The sequence below is a fragment of the Muntiacus reevesi genome, chromosome 13 (assembly GCF_963930625.1).
Source record: "Muntiacus reevesi chromosome 13, mMunRee1.1, whole genome shotgun sequence".
NCBI lineage: Eukaryota > Metazoa > Chordata > Mammalia > Artiodactyla > Cervidae > Muntiacus > Muntiacus reevesi.
The window spans coordinates 17,221,960-17,233,160 of record NC_089261.1 but is presented as its reverse complement, the minus strand read 5'-3'; the positions used below and the strand labels follow the sequence as shown (position 1 = coordinate 17,233,160).

At 48.1% G+C, this 11,201-nt stretch overlaps 1 long non-coding RNA gene across 1 annotated transcript; it reads left to right on the top strand.

The window, feature by feature from the left end:
• Positions 1–441: 441 nt before the first annotated feature.
• Positions 442–8,867, top strand: LOC136146072 (uncharacterized). Its single transcript, XR_010658891.1, has 3 exons — positions 442–563; positions 8,484–8,601; positions 8,811–8,867. It is a non-coding gene; the product is annotated as an uncharacterized lncRNA (long non-coding RNA).
• The last annotated feature ends 2,334 nt before the right edge of the window (positions 8,868–11,201 follow it).

The following is an 11,201-nucleotide window of genomic DNA, read 5'->3' as shown; positions in this document are numbered from 1 at the left end:
CAGATGAGGAAGCTGCCATGGGGAGTGGTACCCAGTGGTAGCTTCTCTTACGGTGAGGACAGTTAATCATGACAATTATCAAAGGTGCTGTATTCAGGCAGGGTGTCTGGTCTGATACTCCAAGCCCAGAGAGGGCCTGTTTTCTAGATTCCCCTGCCCCTTCCAGGTAGCTCAGAGAATGAATTTGTAAATTAATCTTTGACCTCAGCGCCCCTAGAGCTTGGGTTTGCCTTTGATCTGTGCCCAGGTGGTGTGCAGTCTGCGGCTTGCCGTTGATCCCTCTGTGGGCTTGGGGTCTGGGTCCTGCCTTCCTCGTGGCGTGGGGTGGGTGTGGTGGTGGTGGGGGGTTAAGGAATTCAGTGAGTCATTGGTTGAGAAATCAGTTCGGTATTAAGCAGGGCACACATGAAGCAGTTTGCTAAAAATAACAGTATGGAGGATGACAACATCCTCATCGTCTACTGTCCCCTATGCACCTGCCATGAGGCTGCGCAGGGGTAGACGTGATAGCCCTAAACCCTCACAAAGGCACCCCGGGGACTGTCACCACGCCCATGCTGCAGGTGAGGAAGCAGGAAGCGGAGCCTGGGCACACCTCGGGGGCAGGGGGTGGGCCTGGGGTGGAACCTACAAGCCTGTGCTGAGCGGCCTTCCTCCTGGGCCAAGAGAGGGAGATGGCGGCACCCGCATCCCAAGTGACCGGGATGAGATCATCGAGCTGGAAGCTTCAGGCTGACGTCACACCGGGCAGAGAGGCCTCAGTGCTCTCTGTAATTACAGCGGGGCGAGGCTGGCTGAGTGTGGAGCCAGGATGGGGAGAAGCACTGCATGACACACAGGAGAAGGCTGGCCCTGTCTTCAGCTTGGGTGGGGGCTGGGGAGGTTTCCGAGCCGGGGTGGGGGTGGCGGGATCCCGAGGGAGTGAGTTTTGTGTGTGGGCTGGAGTGGGTGGGCTCGCGAGTGTGTTTCTGTGGGGTTGGGGCTCTGTGCCCGAGTCTGCTGATGGGTGTGTTCTAGAAGACTCTGCTTCTCTTTCCTCCCAGACTTCCCTTCCACAAAGGGGAGTAGGGGGGGAACACACACTCAAGGACCTCATCCACCTTCTCAAGGATGATTGCAGCTTCCAGGCCCACAGGAGGGAAGGGTTGTGGTGCAGCTAGGAAATAGCAATGGCAATCATTACCATTTATCTGGCACTTCTACCGGGCTTCGCTGATGGCTCAGACAGTAAAGAATCTGCCTGCAATGCAGGAGACCCGGGTCAGGAAGATCCTCTGGAGAAGGAAATGGCAACCCATGCCAGTACTCTTGCCTGGAGAAATCCAAGGACAGAGGAGCCTGGTGGGCTACAGTACAAAAGAGTCGGATACGTCTCAGCAACTAATACGTGCCAGGTTTTGTTCTAAGCACTTTATGTATATTAGCTCGGCTAATCCTCCCTATAACTCCACAGGGAAGGGACTTTTATTATCCCCATTGAACGGATGGGGAAATCGAGGCACATTGCGAGGATATGTGTCTTCCTTGTGTCCACACATCCAGTGAAGCAGCAGAAGTTTGGCTCCTGACTCCTCTGCTCTACCGCCTCCTGCAGTCGTGGTCACTGCTCACATTTATTGAGCACTATGTACCAGGCCCTGTGCCCAGCACTTTGATTCATCACCTCAATGAATCTCCAGGGTTCAGAGAGGTGAAGCCACCTGTCCTGGACCACACAGCTGAGTGAGAATTGGAACTTGAGCCAGTGGGACATGGGAGTCTACGGTAATTACCAGAATGGGACAATATTGCCCAGACCCTGTTTTGGTGATCTTCCTACATGCCTTCTGTCCCATTCCCTCATGGAGGCTTGCTGTATTTGTGGCTCAGGCCAACCTTCTGCTTTGGGAAGCTGAGCAGGGAGGCAGCTGCTGGCCCTGCTGACCGGCACCCTGGAGAGGAGTCAGCAAACACACATGGAAAGTAGTCAGCAAGCCCCGCGTGCTGTCAGCAGGCAGGTGAAAATATGGGGTCAGCTCTGGGAGAGCCTAGGGTGGGGATGGGGCCTCCGGGCTGGCTCTTGGGGAAGGCAAGACCCTGGTGGGGCTGGGGAGGGGGTGATGTGAGACCCCAAGTCCCGGAACAAGGGTTCTCTTGGCTGCCGTCTTCTTGGAGCTTTCACACGGGAAGGGCCACAATTAAGCCTCAAACAGACTGCCTGGGGGGAGGGTGACATCACTATGCACTATGGAAAGTGGGGCCCTGGGAGGAGAATCGGCAGCCTGGAGTTGCACAGGCAGTGCCAGACGAAGACCCAGGCTTGTCAGCTGCCCGATGCTGTGCTGTTTTTCTTCCCACTGCAGTGAGAAACCCAAGCTCCTCCCTCCCCAGGCTTCGCCCCTTCGCCTTCAGGTCCAGCCACGTTGGGGCAGGGGGCGGGGGGGGGGGGGGGGGGAGGGGGTGGTTGCTATGGGAGCTGAAGGGGGTTGTTCTGTGAATCCCTCTGAGTCATGGGTTTCTGGATGTCATTTATGCCTAAAGTTTCATCTACAACTCCATGGGACTCTTGTTCTGGGTGTGGAGGTTCTGCCACCCCTTACATTCATTCAGCCTCCAGGTCCAGGAAGACCCAGCTCTGCGTTCCCTCTCTTGGACACCCCCAGAGCCAGCTCATTCCCAAAAAAATAGGGAGCATGTATGTCTTTTTCCTTCCTTTTCTCAGCTCTTCTGTGAATGACAGAAATGGAATTCCCAGCATCCTCAGCTCCTTAAGGCAGGACTCTTGGGTATCTTATTCCCAGCAGCATCCCCTGTGTCTAGAAAGGTACCTAGTGCATTAGGGGGGAAAAGGAGATCTCGGCTCAGTAGATGATGTCTCATAACATCATCTATTGTGTCTGAACTGTCTTGCTTACATGTGATAGACTCTACACACAGTGACAGTATTGGAATATTAACTGAAATTCCCTGAGTATTTAGAAGGTGCCAGGCACCAAGCTGAATGTTTTCCAAGCATGTTTTTGTTTAATTGTCACAACAGCCCTCCCACCCTGAGGTTTGCACTGTCATCACTCCCATTTTACAGATGAGGAAACTGAGACTTAAAGCATGATGTGACTTGTCCAAGGCCACCAGCCTCTGGGTTCTGAACCCAGGTGTGTCTGAACTTCAAGATTAGTGCTCTTTCTTCTGCCCACACAAACATTAATTAATATATATATATTAATATATAAAATAAAAAACAACCCACATGGTCCCTCTCTAAACCAGTCCATGCCCTCCTCCCATGTAGGTAATGCTTCTTTATTAAGCTCTAGCTTCCTCCTACAATAGACTCCAAAATTCTCTCCAGACTGCTTCCTCTAACTACCTCTAAAAGTAATTATAATAATCCTAATAACAATGTAAACAGCAGAATGTAACATTTTGTACCAGTTGTGCTTTATGTATCGACTTATTTAATCCTCAGCCAAATTGCTCCAAAGTCAGTGTCATTATGTCCATTCTCAGATGATGCTACAGATGGGGCACAGAGAGGTTAAATAACCCTTCAAGGTCACAGAGCTACTCTGTGGCAGAGCTGATATTAAAAATCCAGGCAAGTTGGCTCCAGAGCCTGTGCTCCTAATCACTTCATCATTCTGTGAATAACAACAATCAGAATAACAAAACAGTAATGATCCCACCATTATTCAAGACATGTTAAGTGCCAAGCTTTGCTAAATGCCTGGTATATCTTCTCTCTTTTCATCCTCATAACAACTCTAGAAGCCAGGATATTGTTAAGCCTAGGATATTGTTAACCCCGTTTTATGTTGAAACGTCTAAGGCACAGAGTCAGATCTGTGCTGACGGGTTTCTAAGCCTGTACCCTCAACTGCCCAGTGAGCTGGGCCACCTGGCACCCACTGTGTGCCCAGCCAGGGCACCAGCTCTCCAGACCCAGCCAGATCCAAGAGATCACAGCTGACCTGCAGGTCACAGCCCACCCCTCCCCTCCCTCCACCTTCTCACTGGGCCTTCCTCTCTAGAACTGTCTGAAAGTCCTTCCAGACCTTCTCAGTAGAATGACACCAGAACACACTGATACTTGGAGCCTGCAGGCTGCCTGGGGTAAGCCATCTTGGTATACATCAAACCATGATTTGAATCCTGTTAGCTGTGCTGCTCTGGGAAAGTGTCTTAGCCTCTCTGAACCTCTGTCTTGCCAGCTGTAAAACAGGGATGATACTATTACGTATATCACAGGGTTATTATTTGCGCAGATTATGAGGGGGATATGGTTGGGGAGGTGGGTATGGGCCAGATGATGTAGGGCCTTGTAGACCCCACCAAGAAGTTAGACTTTGTCCTGAGCACTTTGTTTTTTTAATTTTGTTTTGGGCTGCACCTTGAGGCATGTGGGATCTTCATTTCCCAGCCAGGGACTGAACTGTGCCCCCTGAAGTGGAAGCTTTGAATCACTTTGAAGCTTTGAAACCACTGCACTACCAGGGAAGTCCCCTGAGTACTTTGAAGATCCACTGACCTGTTTGGAGAGGGAAGGTGATGTGATGAGATGTGAGATTCTAGAAAAATCACCAGCTGCTTATGGAGAGTGTAGTACAGGGCAAGACTCCAGGGAGACCAGCAAAGAAGATTGCTGCAGAATCTGGGGAAGAGGACGGCCTGGGCTAGGTTATTGGCTAAGGAGAGGCAAAGATGAACATAATCCTTAATACAGTAAAGAGAAGCATTTTGCAGACATGGTTGGATGGGAGGGGAGGGTTACATCAACTGCATTGCCCACTTTTTCGATCTGGGCAACTGGGTGGATGGTGGTGCCATCCAATGATATGTGAGGATGAGCAGATGAGGGGAGTGAAGAGACTCAGTTCGTTCATTTATTCATTGATTCATTCACTATGTATTTATTAAGTTCTTATGCACACAGCACTAGCCTAGGGGGCTAGAGAAAGCAATGAATGAGGCAGAAGTCTCTGCTCTCACATCTATCAATAAGCACATAATCAAATGAACAATTTAAACAATTTTAGAGGCTGAAAAATTTTACGGAGGAAGTAAAGGCTGTTGGATATGTTTCTGATCTGATTTCCTGCTCCCATTCACCCCTGAGCTGAAGTCCCAGTGACTTTCTTTCTGCCCTTGGGACAAAAGATTCATATGTATTTCCATCCAAGGACCTCCCCACCGCCTATGACACTTCTCCCCAGATCTCCACACTTCTGGTTTCTCGCTTCATAGGTGTCTCTACTTAAATGTCACTCACTCAAACAAACCTTCTCCTATCATGTTCTCTCACATCAGCTGGTTTCTTTTTCTTCATAACCCTGGCTACTAACGGACAGTGACATCTCACCACTCTATTATTATTATTTTTTTATCTGCCTCTTCTATTAGAATGAAAACTTCATGAGGGCTGAGTGTGGGGACTTTTGTCATTTAGGGCTCTGTCCTTGGCACATAAAACAGAACTTGGCACATCATTGGGATTCAATAAAATTCCAAGCATTTGGTAGGTAGCAATGACATTACTGTGGTTGCCCATGACTAGCTGTGGTCAATGAGCTGTGAGCAGAAGTGATGTCTGTCAATTCCAGTTCAAAGCATCAAGGCATTTACTATAATTTACCCCAGGGAGATCCTGGTCTCATGAAGGCAGGACCTTTAGGTGATTTCTCCTTCCTTAGCACTATGGTCACCGACTCATCAGTGAGGGGCATCTCCCTACTGGATGAGAAATAAAGTTATGTTCTGTAAGACTGTGAGATCTAGGGTTTCTTTGTTAGTACTGCATCGCTGTTATTGTTCAGTTGCTAAGTCATGTCTGACTCTTTGTGACCCCATGGACTGCAGCATACCAGGCCTGCCTCTCCCTCACTATTGCTTCAGCTTCAGCATCAGTCCTCCCAATGAATATTCAGGGCTGATCTCCTTTCAGTCCAAGGGACTCTCAAGAGTCTTCTCCAGCACCACAATTCAAAAGAATCAATTCTTCAAAGTGCAGAATCTGGGGAAGAGGATGGCCTGGGCTAGGTTATTGGCTAAGGAGAGGCAAAGGTGAACATAATCCTTAATATAGTAAAGAGAAGCATTTTGTGCACACGATTGGATGGGAGGGGAGGAGAGGGTTACATCAACTGCATTGCCAATCAAAATTTGCCAACTGCAAAATCAATCAAAGTGCTCAGCCTTCTTTATGGTCCAACTCTCACATCAGTACATATGACTACTGTAAAAATCATAGCTTTAATTATATAGACTTTTGTTGGCAAAGTGACGTCTTTGCTTTTTAATACACTGTCTAGGTTTCTCATAGCTTTCCTCCCCAGAAGTAATTGTTGTCGCCATCCACAGTGATTTTGGAGCCTGAGAAGAGAAAATCTGTCCCTGCTTCCACTTTTCCCCCTTCTATTTTCCATGAAGTGATGGGACTGGATGCCATGACCTTAGTTTTTTTCATGTTTAGTTTTAAGCTAGCTTTTTAAATCTCCTCTTTCACCCTCATTAGGAGGCTGTTTAGTTTCTCTTAGCTTTCTGCCATTAGAGTGGTATCATCTGCATATCTGAGACTGTTGACAGTTCTCTTGGCAATCTTGATTACAGCTGGTGACTTATCCAGTCTGGCATTTCGCATGATGTCCTCTGCATCAAGTTAAATAAACAGGGTGACAGCATATGGCCTCGCGGTACTCCTTTCCCAATTTGGAACCAGTCAGTTCTGTGCAAGATTCTAACTATTGCTTCTTGACCCACATAAAGGTTTCTCAGGAGACAGGTAAAATTCTCTTTAAGAATTTTCCCCAGTCTGTGGTGATCCACACAGTCAAAAGGTTTGATGTAGTCAATGAAGCAGAAGTAGATGTTTTTCTGGAATTCCCTTGCTTTCTCTATGATGCAACGAATATTGGCAATTTGATCTCTGGTTCCTCTGTCTTTTCTAAACCCAGCTTGTACATCTGAAATTTCTTGATTCAAGTACTGCTAAAGCCTAGCATGAAGGATTTTGAGCATAACCTTACTAGCATGGGAAATGAGCGCAATTGTCTGGTAGATTGAACATTCTTTAGCACTGCCCTTCTTTGGGATTGAGATGAAGATTGAGCTTTACCAGTCCTGGCATCCTGGTCTATTCTGATGAATAGTCTTCCAAATTCTATCCTTTTGTGGTTGTTAGTGTTGCTTCAAAAGAACTTTCTTGGTGTTGGTGTCATTCTGAGGGTAAGTCATTCTGTCTCCTCTATGGAGAGAACCGGCTGGGAAAGCGGTATCTATCCCTCCTAGTTTGGGATTCTTCTGCAGAGTGCCATTATGAAACATTTAGTAGAGGGTCACTCTGAAATTCTGGGGGGAGAACTGGAAAGTCTATAATCTTGAGGGCCTTTTCCTCACGTATCTCTGAGGTGAGAGCAAGAGCTGGTTTGACTAGTTGGTGACCATGACACCAGGCAGCTGCTTTGGAAACTGTTTTTTTTAGGTCTGGGAATGACAGCTCTTAGGAGGACTCAGCCCAAGAGGGTTCTCACGGTTTGTGCTGGGAGGGGGAGAAAGATTGGAGTCATTGGGGAGGATGTACAGAGGTGGACAAGGTATAAACAAAATACCTGCTTCTCAGGACAGGCTTAGTTTCACCTTGACTATGAGTTACGATGAACAGTAGCTGAGAATAAGAGTCTAAACAACTGTGGCTGAAAGAACAGAGAGGTTTAGTTCTTCCTAATATTAAAGTTCAGAGACATTCTGTCTGAGCTGCTTTGATGCTGCTGCTCCACAAAGCCCTTAGAGACGGATACCTTTCCATCTTGCTGGCCCTTCTTCATGGGCTCCATTTCCAAAGCCATCTCACGGACCAGGGAGCCACCTGAGTTCCAGCCCTCATGTCCCCATTCCAGCAGCAAGAAGAAGGAAGGGATGAGAAAGAAGGAAAAAGCACACAACAAATCTCTTCTATAGACATTTCTGGAGGTTACCATGCAAAAATTCTGCCTTTCTCATTGGCCAAATTAGCCACATGGCCACCCTAATTGCAAGGGAGGATGGAAAATGCAGTCTTTATTCTGGGTGGCCCAGTTAAAAATTGGGGTGGAGGGTTATTACTGAGGATGAAAGGGCCATAGGGGACACCTAGAAACTCTGCCACATCTTGAGAGAGTAAAGAGATTTTGCAGAAGATTCTTAAAGATTTCAAGTTGGATTCCTTTTGAAAACTAGTGGGAAATATGTCATTCTCTGCATCAAAATGCTGATATTTTCATACATAACAATTTTGCGTGGGATGTCAAATGATTCAGACTCTCTGAAGCCAAGCCCAGGAGGTCATGGATTCCCTTAGGTTAAGATTACTTAATCCAGAGATACGATTTGAGGTGAGAGAGACTCCACAGAGAAAACATCCTGTGTGTGTGTGTGTGTGTGTGTGTGTGTGTGTACACTCATTCCAACCCCATTCCATTTGGCAATGTGAATGTATTTAATGTGGTTGCTATTGTTTATTTTGGTTTTAGATTCCAGAGTAGATTGTTAAAGGGACCCAGTGTTCCACCTTGAGAAAGCATTGGACAAGTTTTATTGGCAAGAGGAAAAAAGAAAAAAGAAAAACTGCCTTGAGTCACCTGGCCACAGGTTGGTATAATTATAGAAGGTTTAGAGGCAGGATTCAGAGGAGTGGAAACTTCTGTTGCTCTGGGTACAGATGCTTGAACGGTGCCCCATGTCTTTCTACTAGTGGATGGATGTGAGAACTACTCTGTTATACAATGTTGACAAAATGTCAGGGTAGGGATACATGTAGGGAGATTGCCAAGTTCTTAGGAGACTCTGCATTCTTCTAGGTGGAGGAGATATTTATGGAGGGCAGCAGCTGGGAGCGCTCTCTTGAGAATCTGGTGTTCAAGATGATGAAAGGTGAGAAGAGAGGCTGTTTGAGCTTTTGCCAAGGTGACCCAGAACCCTCCTGGAAACTTATCGTGAGGGTATCTAGGCAACTCAGCCAGCCTGTCCCCAACCCCCAACATTTTTAGGATCAATAACAGTGACACTAACTCAATCAAGCCCTGGGTTCAGTGCTTACATGCATCACCAAGTCACCTTTATGATACTGACACTTGCATCATCCCCATTGGAAACGTGATGAACCTGATACTCAGAGAGGTTAAGTCACTTACACAGAAACACACAGCTAGGAAGTAGCGGAGTCAAGCTCAAATCTAGGTCTTTCTGACTCCCAAGTCCTCACTCACTCTCAACCACTGCCTTTTAAAAATATACCATTTAGTCCATCCCAGGACTTACACCCCAGAGGCTCACACGGTGCTGGGTGAATATTAGGTGCCCACATCTGTCTGCCTCACACCCCATGCTGTCTCCCAGGGAGGGACACAACCCCTAGTGGGGACATGTGCACAAGAGACCCCTGTGTGGGACATGTTGCTGCTTTTTCCCCCTAGCCACACTCCCCATCCACCCCTCCCCCACACAAGTAAAACTTAACCAGCTTAAAAATGCATGGGAATTGGAAGGGTAAGGCACAGAGCTGGCAACCCCAAGCAGATTCAACTATATGGCAGTCAGCCAGGGACCGGCCTGGCACTCCCTGCGGGGCGTACAGGAGAGGGGGATGAATGAGGTAGACAAGGCTTCTGACCTCTTGGAGATGGACGGCGATCATGTAAACAAGTAAACACACTTGTAATAGCACTATGGAAGGAATGCAAGGGTAGGCAGGGACAGAGCCCGACTTTAGGCAGGTGAGGTCACTCCTCCGCCCGCTCCCCCACCCAGGCACTTGCTCCTGCCTGCCATCCCAGCCCCTTCCTCCTCTCTCTTGGGCCCTTTTTCTGGCCTGGCCAACTCCACTCCCTTCCCAGGCTTTAGCCTGGATGTCAGTTTCTCTGGGATGCCTTCCTTGAATCTCCAAGGCTGTTTTAGGCGTCCCTTTGAACTCACCCTTATTCTAGCGTCCAGCGTGTGCTACTTACTAGCCGTGTGATCCAAGGTTGCCTGACTGTGCCTCAGTTTCTGCATCTGTAAAATCAGCCTAAAATAGTACACAGCTCTTAAGGATGTGAAGATGAAATCACATGAGTCATTTGTGTCGATACCTGTGAAGTGCTTGGCATCATGCCTGGCACAGAGCAGGTCCTCTACAAGAGTGAGCATTGTGGCCTGTGTTCTCTGTTCCCATGATGACAACTCGTACCACACTCAGGATGTCAGATCTGGTTGGCAGGTGACATTTTAGGTGCCATCTGACTCGGTGGTTCTCAACCCTGGCTTCATAGTAGAATGACCTGGGAACCCTTTAAAAAGACTGCTAAAGGGCAACCACTTTCAGGGATTCTTATTTGGGGTGAGAGTGGGACTCAAGTGTGGGTAGTTTGATAAAGGTCACAGGTGTAGACGCAGGACTGAGAACCACTGCTGTAAGCCAAATCAGGTGGGGTAACTAGAGTCCGGAAAGGGCTTGATTTGCTAAGGTCATGAGGCAAGCTAGGGGCCCCTGCTTCTTGGGAAGTTTTATTTTCTGCTATTGCCCCCAACCCCTGCTTGTCTGAGTGCCTTCACCCAGTGGAAGGGCTATGTGTGCCCCTGGGGCTGCAGAAGGTTAGGCTGGACGCTGCCTCTGCTCCATCCCTGGGCAGTTGCCAACCTCGCCTGAAGGAGAAGCACTTGTGGAAGCAGGGCTGTCCCCCCTGGAGACTAGGATGGGGTGGGGTGCCTGTTCAGGCTGATTTTAGGAAGAACAAACGCAAGGGTTCCCGTAACCCAAAACTGGGAGTCAGAACACAGACAGAAGGGTAAAGCCCTCCAGGGCTGGCCACCTCCTAGCACACATGTTTTCTGGAAAAAGTTTTCAGGGGCCTATAGAGGGGGCTAGCTCCAAGTTGATGCGGTCCATACCTTCTTAGGCAGAGGGGTGCAGCAGAAATGGTCCCGGAGCCCATAGACCTCGGTTCAAACATCCACTAGCTACATGAACTTCTCTCTCTGAGCCTCAATCTTCTGCTCTGTCAAATGAGGCTAAATGGGGTTGTTAGCAAAAATCAAGCTAAGGTATGCAAAGGGCTTGGCACATGATAATTGATTCATAATAAGTAATAATAATTATTATTATCATTATTTATTGATGAAGTCTCAAAAGAGGACACTGGTGGTTGCCTTAACCAAGCCAGTTTGGGAAGAAGGAAATCAGTGTGGGTGGTGGGGGCAGGGGGTGGCAGGGC